The sequence below is a fragment of the Pteropus medius genome, unplaced genomic scaffold (genome assembly GCF_902729225.1).
Source record: "Pteropus medius unplaced genomic scaffold, Ma_sr-lr_union100, whole genome shotgun sequence".
NCBI lineage: Eukaryota > Metazoa > Chordata > Mammalia > Chiroptera > Pteropodidae > Pteropus > Pteropus medius.
This window is the reverse complement of record NW_024345601.1, coordinates 19525415-19538465: the sequence shown is the minus strand read 5'-3', so window position 1 is coordinate 19538465 and position 13051 is coordinate 19525415. Positions and strand designations below refer to the sequence as shown.

At 34.3% G+C, this 13051-nt stretch overlaps 1 pseudogene; it reads right to left on the bottom strand.

The window, feature by feature from the left end:
• Positions 1–208: 208 nt before the first annotated feature.
• Positions 209–327, bottom strand: LOC120612061 (uncharacterized; annotated as a pseudogene).
• Positions 328–13051: the final 12724 nt, after the last annotated feature.

Sequence of the window (13051 nt, the reverse complement as noted above, 5' to 3'; positions counted from 1 at the left end):
TTTTTCTGCTTAATGAATGCAAAATATAGTTAAATTTTCTAGTTATAATCTAGAATATGTTTTTAATTACTGCAGTTATTTTGGTGTGTGGATGACATCCACTGTCTTATTTGCACTTTTTTTTTTTTTTATGATGAGGCGACACTTGGTAGACCTCACGACTGCAAGGACCTTGTTATCTTACAATCCCTTATTTTTTTACTTTTTACTCCTACAGCACCTGGTCTTCCTAGGCGGTCTCCCATCCAAGTACTAACCAGGCTGGACCCTGCTTAGCTTCTCAGATCAGATAGGATCAGGCTTGTTCATGGTGGCATGGCTGTAGACTTATTTGCAGTTTTTTATGCATTTGGTTTTATGTATCCCAGTAGAGAATAGTTATAGCACTTAGTAGTGCTCAATAAATGTCTATGGAATGAATAAATGAATGATTCAATGAGTATATTTTCCATTGTCTATTCCTTAAGTTTTAGGTAGACAAAGCAGAAGTATCTGCCTATTCAATTTTGATACTAAAAAAGTATTTGAATAAAACAAATATTTTGACTGCACTTTTTTTACCAGAAAATAAAATATTAAATCTCTGATGCCAAAATATTATTTAAAAATTAGTTATGTGAACATTCACAGAGTATTGCCTAAAATATATAAAATTTCATGCTTGACTAGGTTTTTTCATTGCTATTATTGAATGTTTCCTATAATTTCTTAAGACTCCACTCATGCTCTTCATATGCTATATTTGCTTGTATTATTGCACCTAAATCACTTTTTTAACAATCTGTTATTTTATTTGTAACCCAGACAGTACTTTATGTTCTTTGAAGTTGGGACCTTGGCTTAAACATTATATTATCAATCCTGAGCAATGTATCTGGCATGTGATAGTTATTCATTAAATATTGATGGATAATAAATGAGTTAAAAGAAAGAGACTTACAGATTTACCATCTTATATTTTGGACATGTTACAAGAACCATTGTTGCACACATTATTCAATGCTTGTTTTATGAGAATCCGTGATATAAATTAAGTTTGATTCATATAGTCAGAAAAAGTATACAAAAAGATTAGCAATAAACTTTCCACGAAACTGGTTTGTTTGATTTTTCTTTATAGACATTTTTCATTCTATCAGTACTTATATTTCAATCTTTGCTTTCAATATGGGAGTACAAAACTGAATACTTAGCATACTCCTAACATCTTAAAAAATTGTGGCATACATTGGCTTTATTTTCCTATGTATGTCAGTATGATGCCAAAACCTATTATCTGTCTACAATATCATAAAATTTGAATATGGACTCAAAAATATTAATCATTGACCAAAATGAAAGAATTAAATAAAGCATGGTGTTTAGGTAATCATCCAATTGGGAAGAAAAGAAAGTGGAATGATTAATTATTAGCTTGGTTTCTTTTGGGAACTCTTCTAAGGTGAACCAGGTAAACTTTGGGTCTGCTTTTAAAAAGTGATTGTATTTTCCAATAGTTGTAGATGTGCGCGCACACACATACACACACACACGCACACATACACACACACACATACACACACACACCAAAAGGAATCATTTAAAGTGAGTTAATATCCTATATGGCTAGGGTAGTTAACATTATCCATGAATTGCAGCTGAGTGAATTGAGCATGTTTACGGCATGCACTGTCTTAGGCTTTTGGCTGTGTTTCTCTTCTGAGACAGCACAGGGCTGTACTTGTCCTAAAAGCTTGAGGCAAATTGACTTGTGAATGTGAGCATGTGTATTTTGGAGAAAAGCAAAGTGATATGATGAGAGTCATTTCTGTCACAGTGCTTTCCTTTGCTAGATTATGATTATGCAATGTAATTCATTAGTTTCTTCTTCTGTATGTATGCACCCATTGCCAAATATCCTCCAAGTGCATGAACAACAACAAACATGCAGTGAAAGGCAATATGAAAAAAGAAAACTACTTATTGTAGCATTACAATAAGCTCAATATGTGAACAGTGGCTTGCAACTTTCACAATACTGCCCCTTCGAGAGAGACAAATTTAAAATCATGATCTTAAACTACATCAAGCACTTCTATTGAGAGGAGCTATGTTGGATTCACGAACAAGTTTTTCATCTTTCCAAAGAAAATGTGCATACCCTCATTTCTCACAGAATACATTCAGGCACCATTATCAGAAGTATAAGAACTAATATTAATTGTAAAGTGGCAATTAATATTAAATGTGAGTTGTGTTCTCCAACACTCGGCATTTGGGATGAGAGGCAAGTGAAGGTCATTTTAGACCTATGACATAAATGTTATCTAGAAGTAAAAGAGAATGGGGTCATCCTGAAAATGTCCATGACAAAGAAAAAAATCCTTATTAATGTGTTGCACAGAGAGTTCCCGGTATATATTATTGATTATACATCTGAGTTTGCTGTATAAATTGCAATTTTCAAAGAGCCAAGTACAGGATACCTTGTGTTTAACTTTAAAATCTTGTTTTAATTTTTTCATGTAATACCTGCAATGTTTTTTATTAAACCATTAAAAAGATTTTAATATATAGACAAGCATCTAAGATGGTTTGGATATTCATTTGTTCTTAAAAAATACTTTGAGTTCCCTCTTAGATGTGTTATGCTAGAATGTTCTTATTTCTTATGCTAACTGAAAGAAATCCTAAAATTAAGGCCCAGGCAAGAGGCATTAAGATTGTGGGAAAGTCACTGAATCTAGAATTGTTTGTAAATAGCATTCAGCCAAAAAGGATTACCTTCCAGTCTAACCCCATTACGTGTTTTTCTAAACGTTTTCAAGTTTAATTATAGAAATGAAAGAAAAATATTCTGTTATGTTTTTCATTGTAGTTAAGGGTACTTTTAAAATAATATATGAAAAAAAAAAACAAACACACAAAACTAAAGAAGACGATAGATATAAGAAAATTGCCTCCTGGTCTTTAATTCCAGTTTGCTTTTCATTCATAGGAGAACTTACTCATACAAAAATATGAAATAAACTCACATAAAATTGAAAAGGACAATACCAGAGAGTAAACATTTCACAGGTATACAGAACACAAAGGGACATTTCGTATGTGAAGTCAAAAGTTAGAAATACCCACAGTTAATTAACCAATTTGTAAATATACCTCAAATGCCAAAGCAGGCCTGATATTGCCACTTAACTATTCAGATTAACTTTACATTATGAAGAAAATACATCTCACATTTTCTGTATTATAGTAATCAGAGGAAGATAAAAATCTATTGGCAAGAAGGCTGTGCATTTAAAAATCCTAAGTATTCTATTTGTGATTATCTCACTTTGTGAGATAAAGGAGAGTAAGCATCCAGTTTCTCATATAACTGCAAGTTCTGTGATAAGAAAGCAGTTGTAACATTGTAACCTTATAATCATTACTATCTACCAGAAAAAGTGTTAGTTGCTTGAACTGCTAAATTTTACTATACTTAGAAAGACAGAAGAATCAGATCAATGCTAAATAAAACCTTCCTTCAATGTAGCTATTTTAGGGGAAATAAAAGAAAAAGGAGGAGGCCCTTGCCTCTGTTGAATGGAAGCATCTTGGCAGGACTGAAACTTCATCACAGTCTGGGGCTGGTGCTGTATATGTTTTGGTTATCTCCAGTGATGCCTTGAGACCTAGTTCGACTTCTCAGCTTTCTTTTAAACAAGCACTCAAGTAGGGAATGGTCTTATCATTAGTCAGTGCAATTTCTAAAAGTAATATTTATCAATAAATCCTTTGCCAGCTAAATTCATGATTATGAGAGTATACTGCCTTATATTTAATGGTCAACAAAAATGGGATCACTGTAAACTGGTGCCAGAAATAATCAGTTGTATTTTTCTGACCAATTCATTTTTAATCACTAAGATTCTACCTGTCCCTCTTCCTATTATTTCTTGCAAAACTGAGTGTCGGGTTTACACAAGTCCCCTGGCCAGAAGGATAGGCACATGACTACACCTAGCTAATCGTGAGGCTCCTTACTTTAATGCAAATTGACTTATCCAAGAGGTAAACATAAGCCCCAAGGAGAACTAATGGGCTCTTTGTATGCAAATTGGTTGATGACTGCTGAGAAAGAAAATATGTCCCTCTCTTAGGGTTATCTACTATAAATTGGTTGCAAAGTATTCATGGGCATCATTCTTATTATGAGATACAAGCCTGTCTGTGGCAGGGCTAGAATGAAGTCAACATACAAAGCGAAAAAGAGATAAGCAAAACTAAATGTAAGAGAAAAAGAAAAATTGGAGAGAGAAGACGAAAACATCATTATTTTAGTCCTTAGATCTAATAGAGAACATAATCAGCCCTTGGATTTCCTGAATATGTTGGCAAATAAACATCTCCCATTGTTTTTAATCTGAAATTAGTTTGAGTTGGGTTCCTGAGATTTCCAACCAAAAGAATCCTCAATTTCACAATGTCACTACTCTCCACTTATGAATTTTATCCCTAGTAAGTAACCCCCTGCTTCTAAGCCTTGATGTTAGGAGATCTTAATTTCATCCATCTGCATGGAAGGCTTAAGAAAGACTGTGATAAAGGCTCATTCCCTCTTTAATCTACCAGATAAGTCAGTGCCATTCAAAACAACTCTTCTAGTTCCAAGTCCTCATCTCTGTATGAAATGAAATGTCACTGAATAAGAACACTCAATACTTTGTCCTATCCCTGTCAGATATGCTGATGCTGGAATTAAAGACCAGGAAGCAGTACCTAGAATAGATTAGGCTTGTTGGAATAACAGAATTGCCTTTATGGTTTCAGACTGACCTTTGCAAATATTCTCCAGAGAGTCTTCAACTTGTTTTGTTGTGGTCATTTTAGTCTGCTATAATCATTCAAGAGAAAACCAATTTTGTATAAGGAATAGGAAGAAAGTTAAAATAATAGTCTAGAATCACACTGATCTTATTTGAAACTGACTTTCTTTCATAAAGAAACTACAATAAGACAAGTATAAACACTAACCTTCTGTTTAGGACTCAAATACTGAAAGTCCTTAAACAAGCCCGAGCTCTTGAAAGAACATAATGAAAGTTATCTGATCTGATTATATATGCTAAATCGAAACCTAAAATTATCAGGTAGTTGTTCCAAAAATTGGCGGTTTATAAGTCAACAAGATATGTGTCATTGATCATTGATCATCCCAGAATTTCCCCAGGTAAGACCTGAATTTTCAGCAATTACCCTTTAGCAAGTACATATCCAGTTCCAAGGACTGGAAAAATATGTTCTCAGGGACAGGACATCAGTCCTTCAAAAAATAATAAAAGCCCCACTATAATACACATTTGTTGTCATGAGTTCATGTGTGGGTGCAGAGAACACTGCAAAATTCTGAATCTCACCTTGTCTGACATTGCCAATTATTCTGATTTTGCCAAAAAATTTATTTCAAAAGGTGAATGTTTAAGATAAGATTTAATGAAGAATTTTGCTCTCTTACATACCAATTGACTCACCCAATTCTTTTCTCCATTACATGATTTTAGTTTTATTTTGGAAGTTGCACTTTGCATAACACCTGACTGAGTTCACCTTTTTAGGGCTTTGGTTTTCAATTCTCGATCTATTTGACTTAAAATATAAAATTCTTGAGAGAGCCATCTATTTGAAACATATGTATATTTTAAAATCTTTAATAAGATGGTACTATTCTGATATAGCTTTATAATCATGACATTATCTAATACAATTCAAGCATGTACACTTTCAAGTAGGCCTTTAGGTAAACACCCACACACCCACATACCCACACACCCCCACATCCCCCACACACATCTTTAAGTGGAATGCAAGAATTCCCTGGGATTGGTAGAATGAAATTGCTCAGAATTATTATCTTTTATATATAGAGCGAAATGTCTGGCCTGCATATGAGTCTCTTTATTAAGCCCATAGAAAGCATTGACACATTCAACATCCATCTCATGATCTGGATCTAACACCTTAATAGTAACAATCATCTTCCCGACATTAAAGTCTTATTGGATAGCATATAATTATTATGCTCCATTACTGGTCATAAGCCATTTGATTGAACAAAATTTAAAATTTTTTTTCTTTATTAGAAGATACCAAAGTCATTGGAAATTACAATATACTTATGCTACAGATACTGCATTATCACTCATGCACTAATTGTCATCCATTATCAACAGTTGATAACAGCTCATCAAAATCACTGAACTGCTCTGTCATCATTTTCCGTGTGGCTATTAGCTTCTCTGTATCCAATTACAATCATCATTATAGATTTTGTCCATTTATGTTCTGCACTCTTAATACTTCACTTGGTTCTACACTCTTTAAGGGCAGAGGCTACATTCGTGAACAAAGCTTAATACAGTGACCTTGACTTTGTAAGTGCTCTATACATCTTTCTTTAAACAGGGAATCGTTAATCAACATCACAGCAAAACGGTGTGTTGCAGTTTGGTATTATAGAGAAAAGTTTTATCATCGATTACATTGGGAAGATGTTGGATTTTTTAAAGTGTAATAGATTTCTTAAATTCAGAACTTTCAGTATTTTAATAGATTAATATCCAACGTGACTTACCAAGTTGAAGTTGTGACAGGGAGTACAGGTTATAGCTTACAATCTTTCTCTAATTTATTAGACATATTTCTTCATACTGCTTCTAAGGACTAAGCTCTGCAGACCTTATTTTGAGAAAGGATAGTTCAGTGGTCAAGCGCATGAGCTTTTGAGTGTGGGCTGTGTTCGACTTCTCTCTCTGCTGCTTACTAGCTGTGGAATCTTATTAAAACTATTGAACTAAGCCCTAATACAGCCCTAATGAGATTCCTAATATGTAAAATGGGAAGAATAACAGCTACACACAATTATGTGGTAAGAACCAAAAACAATAATATATGTGAAGTGTTTATCATAAGTCCAAATTTTTAAAGCATTACTAATTAAAAAAATAATTGAATTGATTGAATCACAGGTCATCTTAGTATTACTTATTGCTGTCTCTTAACATTCCTTTCTACTCATCCCTTCTTCAATTTACCTTTCCTTGGGAATCTTTCTTTTTTTCTTAAGTCTAGACCTGTTTTAAAGGACCTTGCAAAATATCTAAGCAAAATATGAACGAAGCTCAAGCCAAAGGTTTTACCATGGGAAATTTTAAAATATCCTTGAGGAAAAGTGGCTTTGCAGAGCTCTTTGTGGTGTTTCATTTCTTCAAATCTTGAAAGCATCGATGTTAGGAGATCTTAACAATCAAGCTCCTTTCCCTTCTAAATAGTGTTTTGTTTTCTTTATGGGACATTATTTTTATTGTTTGACCAAAGTTTCCCTTATTAGTTAATCTTTGGTCAAAAACAAATCTGTTGTCAAATATACATTCCAATGACTCTGCAAACTCTTTTAAGAGCTGCTCTCCCCCTGGCAGAAGGTTTTGGTGAAATGACACTTTTTTCCCAGCTATTTTTAGAAACTCTACCTTTGTTTCAGAGACAATTCTATTTAATTTAGCCCTTTGTGCATGTGCAATACCAACTCTAATCCAATTCAGGGACAGCTTTTCTTCACTAGGTTATCAACTACAGCCAGAGTGAAAGGCTATTGTCTGGCCATGAGCCTGACTTAAACAATTTGCATGATGCTTAATTCCAATTTGGTTCTATTGTGTGGCTGTACTTTACCTTCTCAGCTGGAAAAAAAGTCAACCAAATGCAGCAGTGTCTCAAAGAATGCAGAAGCATAAAAACACTCCTAAACCAAAGGTCATAATGTGGTCAGAGGCTTCTAAAGTAATCAGCAGAGGAAACGAAAACATACATAGAAAATATTTTTACTTCTTGTCACTGCATTCTCTTTACTCTTTCCTCCTCACACAGTAATCCTATTCATGAGCAAAGTAATACCTACCTATCTGCATGATGACTTCCTATTTGTGCCAAACCTAAAACAAGCAACTACAATAAAAATCATCACAGAAGAATATACTTGAGAAGGAGAATAAAAGACTTTCGCAAAATGAACAAGAAGTGCCAGGGAAAGTGATGTATAAAGAAAAGAAATATGTCACAAGTTCTGTTTCTTATTCCCAGTATCATTTGACACTGAGGTTTTTCTATTATAATCAACACGTAAAGCATACAAAAATATATAAACAGCAGTACCCTGGGAAAGGAGCATTTGTTTGCAAAAGAATAGATTTTAACCCCAGCAGCAGCAACTGAGAGATCCTTCATAGAGGGGAATAGAGACATCGTCCAGTTAACAATCCACCCAGGAAATGACAACAATCATTTTTCCCTCTGTAATCGCATCAATCATTTACAGTTGTTCATAGGCAGAAGGCCTGTTGTACATCATTATCACATTTAAGGAAGGTGAAATAACCAACATGCCCTGTGTTGCCCGGAATCTGATATAGCAAAAAGGAATAGGAATACCTAGCTAAAGCTTTAGAAACAATTAAAGAATATGATTTGAGAGTCATAAAACTTCTGTATTTTAAAGCCTGAATTTTGAATACATCTATGCAATGGTGGAGAAAATGCTTTGTGGTTGATATATCCATTCTAACACAAAGAAATAAAAAGTAAAATGACTAGTCTGATGTACAGATGTAGGCCAAAGTTAAGATATTGACTTTGGAAATGCATCCTGAGTGCCTTCTACGATATTCAGTGCTAAAAAGTCTATGTATTGTCAGCAGGGTTCAGACTGGCATTTAGAAAACTCAGAAGTTTTCTTTACCAAACCAGTTGGCTACAAATTCTGGTTAATATTAGTGGATAAGCAGATTGTAGAGCACACAGTGAAATCTGAATGAGAGCAAAGATAGAGTTTTAGTGTGGCAGACTTGGTCCTCAACATCAGACATAATATAGTTACATCACATTTTACACAAAGAGAAAGAGAGAGAAAAAGAGAGGGACAGAGAATTATGCTTAAGCTAATTATTACTTCACAAAAAGACTCAATTTCTTTCTGGCATTTATTAACGTTTCTATGATTGTTAATATAAGTTAAAAATAATTTTTTTTCTCATTGGCAATATGCCTTGTTGTATCTTGTCTCCAGGACAGCCACTGCCAATTTTTTCTGTTCCCCGTAAAAGCATCACAGTCTCAACACATCCCTTTAAATGATCTACGATATCATCATTAATATACAAAACCTGAAGGATTTGAGTTTGGCTGTGATTTCTAAAGAATGTTGCGCACATCTTGTTGATCCATATAAATCGTTTTAAAATGAGTATCGCCTGCATTTAACCTGGTTCCTCTAACTTCAAGTGACCTTTTGGTCACTTGATTTTATTGACATAAAAATCTGCTGTTTAACCAAAGAAATGGTTTTTTTTTCCCCCCCCTTCCATCGTACTCAGTAGATTTCTGCTATAGTCACCATCTTATTTTCCTGTTGCTTAACTGATAGCATTCTAGTAATTTCTGGATTATAGTTTTATTGTATCTCTAGTGTATATATGAACTTTGATCAAGTTGCATACTCTTGTCAAGTATCAACCGTGTTAATACTTCACAGACAATAATTAATTTGGCCCGGAGGCTCATTTTACTTTGGCAGCACTGTTTACATTCTATCCTTCTGAAAATATGCTGATCTTGTGAACCAACTAGTTTATAGTTTCATCAGTCAATTCTTGTGGAAGAAATGTGTGACTGGTTCATCCACCCAAAGAAATTCCTACAATAGCAGTTCTACCCCAATTCCGAAGCTTCACAACCTAGCTCTTTAGCATTTCATGCATTTATTATAGTGATGTTTCATATTGGTTCAGTGCAAAGCAAAGTCATATCCAAATTGATGAAGACTCAAATATAAAATCAAATAGACACATGATAGATAACAAACTTATATATGATCTTCTCTCCTTTATTTCCATGTCTCAACCTATGGATTGGCATGCCTTCTTTTATTTATTCTTTCTAAAGATGCATATTTAAAACTATCCTCTATAAATTCTATTTCCTTGTACTTATGGTCAATTTCTTTTAAAAATGTACTATCAATCAGTACAATAGACAGACTTCTTATTTAATCTCCCATCCAGTGTAGCTGGTATCATTATTCAGAGGCCAAATTTTCGTGTAATATTGAATGGAAACCCGGTGTAGTGCAAATGAATTTAAGAGGTTTTTGAGGTCCCTGGGGTGGAAGTGGGGGGCTAAAAATCCATTAGAGAACAAATAAATAAATGAATGAATAAACATATTAATGGTCATGCATAAACACTATGAACCAGTTGTATAGTAAATTATTATTTCACAACCACTAACAGAAACAGTCCACCTTAACCTTTTAATTTTGAATAAAAGGTAAACATATTCAAATAACAAAGCAGTAGAACAATATAACCCCTGTAGCTCTCCCTGTTCTTCTGGCTCTTTCTGTTTGCCATGAAACTGTTTGTCAGATTATTGTCATTGTTATATTATTGTCACATTATATCATGGATAGTGCTTTAGAGATCAAATTATAATGTTACTTATAGTATCTCATTTATACATGACAGGCAACTTCAGAAACAGGGAGGCAGAAGATTACATTTCACGTTTTACAAATGAAGAGACTGAGAGAAGTAGTTTTCTTCTGAACTCATCCTGTTAATACGGAAAGCATAAACTAAAATCAAGTCTTCTAATTTGGAGGTTAATATCTTTTACTTATTCATGCCATTGACAAAGAGCTAAAGGGCATTTTCAGGTCTTGGACAGCCCTGGATACTCTCAGATCACCTTCTCTTTGTGATAATAATATCTTTTAAAGTAAATGTACTCAAGACTAAAAATTAGATCATGAAAATGGCGAAGTATGTCTAAGGAGTGAGATATAGCACTCTAAGAAATCTTCACATTTAACAGTGAAACAATTGGACTGGCAACCTAGGGGTAAAAGTAGGATGGCATGAGAGTCCCAAAGTCTAAGGTAAAACTGACCATTACAACAAAAATATAATCTACAAAAATTAATAAATCAAACTAATTCAATTTATGAGATTTATACTTTTAAAACATCGAGTTCATCCAAAAACAGAATTGTCTCTCGTTTCTGGTCTGGGCATTGAAGTCGAGCTCATCTGACACTTTCCTTTGACCCTGGAGGATAGGTGCTATTGCTTGGGGCTGCTAACTGCTTTATCTATCCGGTAACCATGTTAGTGGACATATCTTCCCACACAGCATAGTCAGTATGAGCAAGCCCCAGGCATGTCCCCAATTTTTATCTCTCAGTCAGCCTCGCACAACCAGGATGCAGCTCCCCTGTCGTTAGTTGGTCTCTGGATGCATGGTGACAGGTAATTATAAGTGTTAAATAGGCTGGGCATTGTCATTTTCAGAAACTGCTTGCAAAGCACACAAACTCCACTTGCTGCACAACCTCCACTTCAACATCCAAGACATATTGAAAGGATTTTTATTTAGAATTTTACGTTCCACAACCATTTTGTAATATTTTTTCTCTCTCTAGAGAACTTTCATTTGCTCTGAGTAATAGGTTTTTTATTTTTTTCAACCAAGCAATATACTGTGGCTGACCAACAGTCTAGGTTATTACGGCCAATTAAGAATAAAAGATGAAGAAGCTTCAAGTGCAGTGATGCAAGAGATAATGGAAAAGTTTCCATTTATCATACTTCCAACTTTTCCATGAAGGCATTTGTCTCGTAGGTTGCCATATTAGATTTGAACAGCTTTTCCATTTCCTGAGGTCTGTTCATTTAGATAGCAATTCAACCCAGGTTACTCTACTCCAGTGTTGACGGGTCAAGAATATTATTACTATAAAATCTTTGGGAACATATGGTTCAGTCTAAAAGCTCAAAAATATTCTGTATTGGTTTAAGTTATTTTTACTAAAGGAAAATATGTTTGTGGTTTATATACATTTGTCCTTTTAGAATTCTTCTTTTATATTTTCTAGCTTTTACAATTTTAACTTAAATTATCATGAAAGAATTGTTTTTATGGCCTCCACATCTTAACCTTTGAAAAGTACATATCTCACAGCTGACAGTAAAAACAGCATTTTATTTGTTTTCAAAGAGAGCATAACACCTTTCCATATGTAAATCTTGCCCTTTGTTTCATCTCAATTGCTTTAATCTATTTATCTATTCAATAATTCATCATATAACGGTACTCTAAAGTGGAAAACACAAATATAGCAATGAAAGTATCATCAATTCTAAGTGGACAGAGTTGCTGATCATAAATCCTCAGGGTGTCTGCACGGTACTTAAACTTGTAATTGAGTAATGAATGTCGTTTTCAGTTTTTCTGGTAATCCAAGGCTGGGATTCCCAGTTAAAATGAGGCATATTGGTTTTGTGTGAAAAGATATAAATTTTACTTGGTGTCCAGAAACCAGTCCAATTGGTGAGTCAGAGGAATAGGAAGATTGTCAAAGCTAGACATATGTCTGAGAGGATTCTGCTAATTTAGCTTGCTGTCTGGGCATCCGATCATTTATTTAGCTTCCCTGAGAGATTTGATAACGGTTTTATTTGCTATTTTGCAATTGGAGTTTTTCTCCACAGAGCTTGTGGACGGGGACAAGAAAGATCAGAACTAGTTAGCATCAACAAATGTTGAAGCACCTCTTTAGCGTACTTAAAATAAATTGCATTCAAAAACAAGAAAGGGAGAAGGAGGAGAGACATGGAATGCTGAGTGGAAAAAATAAAAAGATAATGCTCAATTCGTTTGCATTAAGGCATCACTTTCCATAGTGAACATTGTAACAAGTAGGGCAGAGTGAGACAATTAACGTAATAGAGTTTCAGGGACTAACAAAGGCCAAAGTCTAAATCTTCTAGAATTGAAATGAACCAGAGTATGTATTCTCTAGCAGACTAAAATAATAATTTATTGATGCCAGATCTACTATATAATGTAAATGGGGTCAGATAGAAGAACTTTCATTGAAAACATGACTTGCCCTGATGGAAGTCAGAGAACAGAGTTCAGAAGGGCGAATGCCTACTTTCAAGGCTACCAATTAGGAATCTTTGGGTTGTGCGTACTT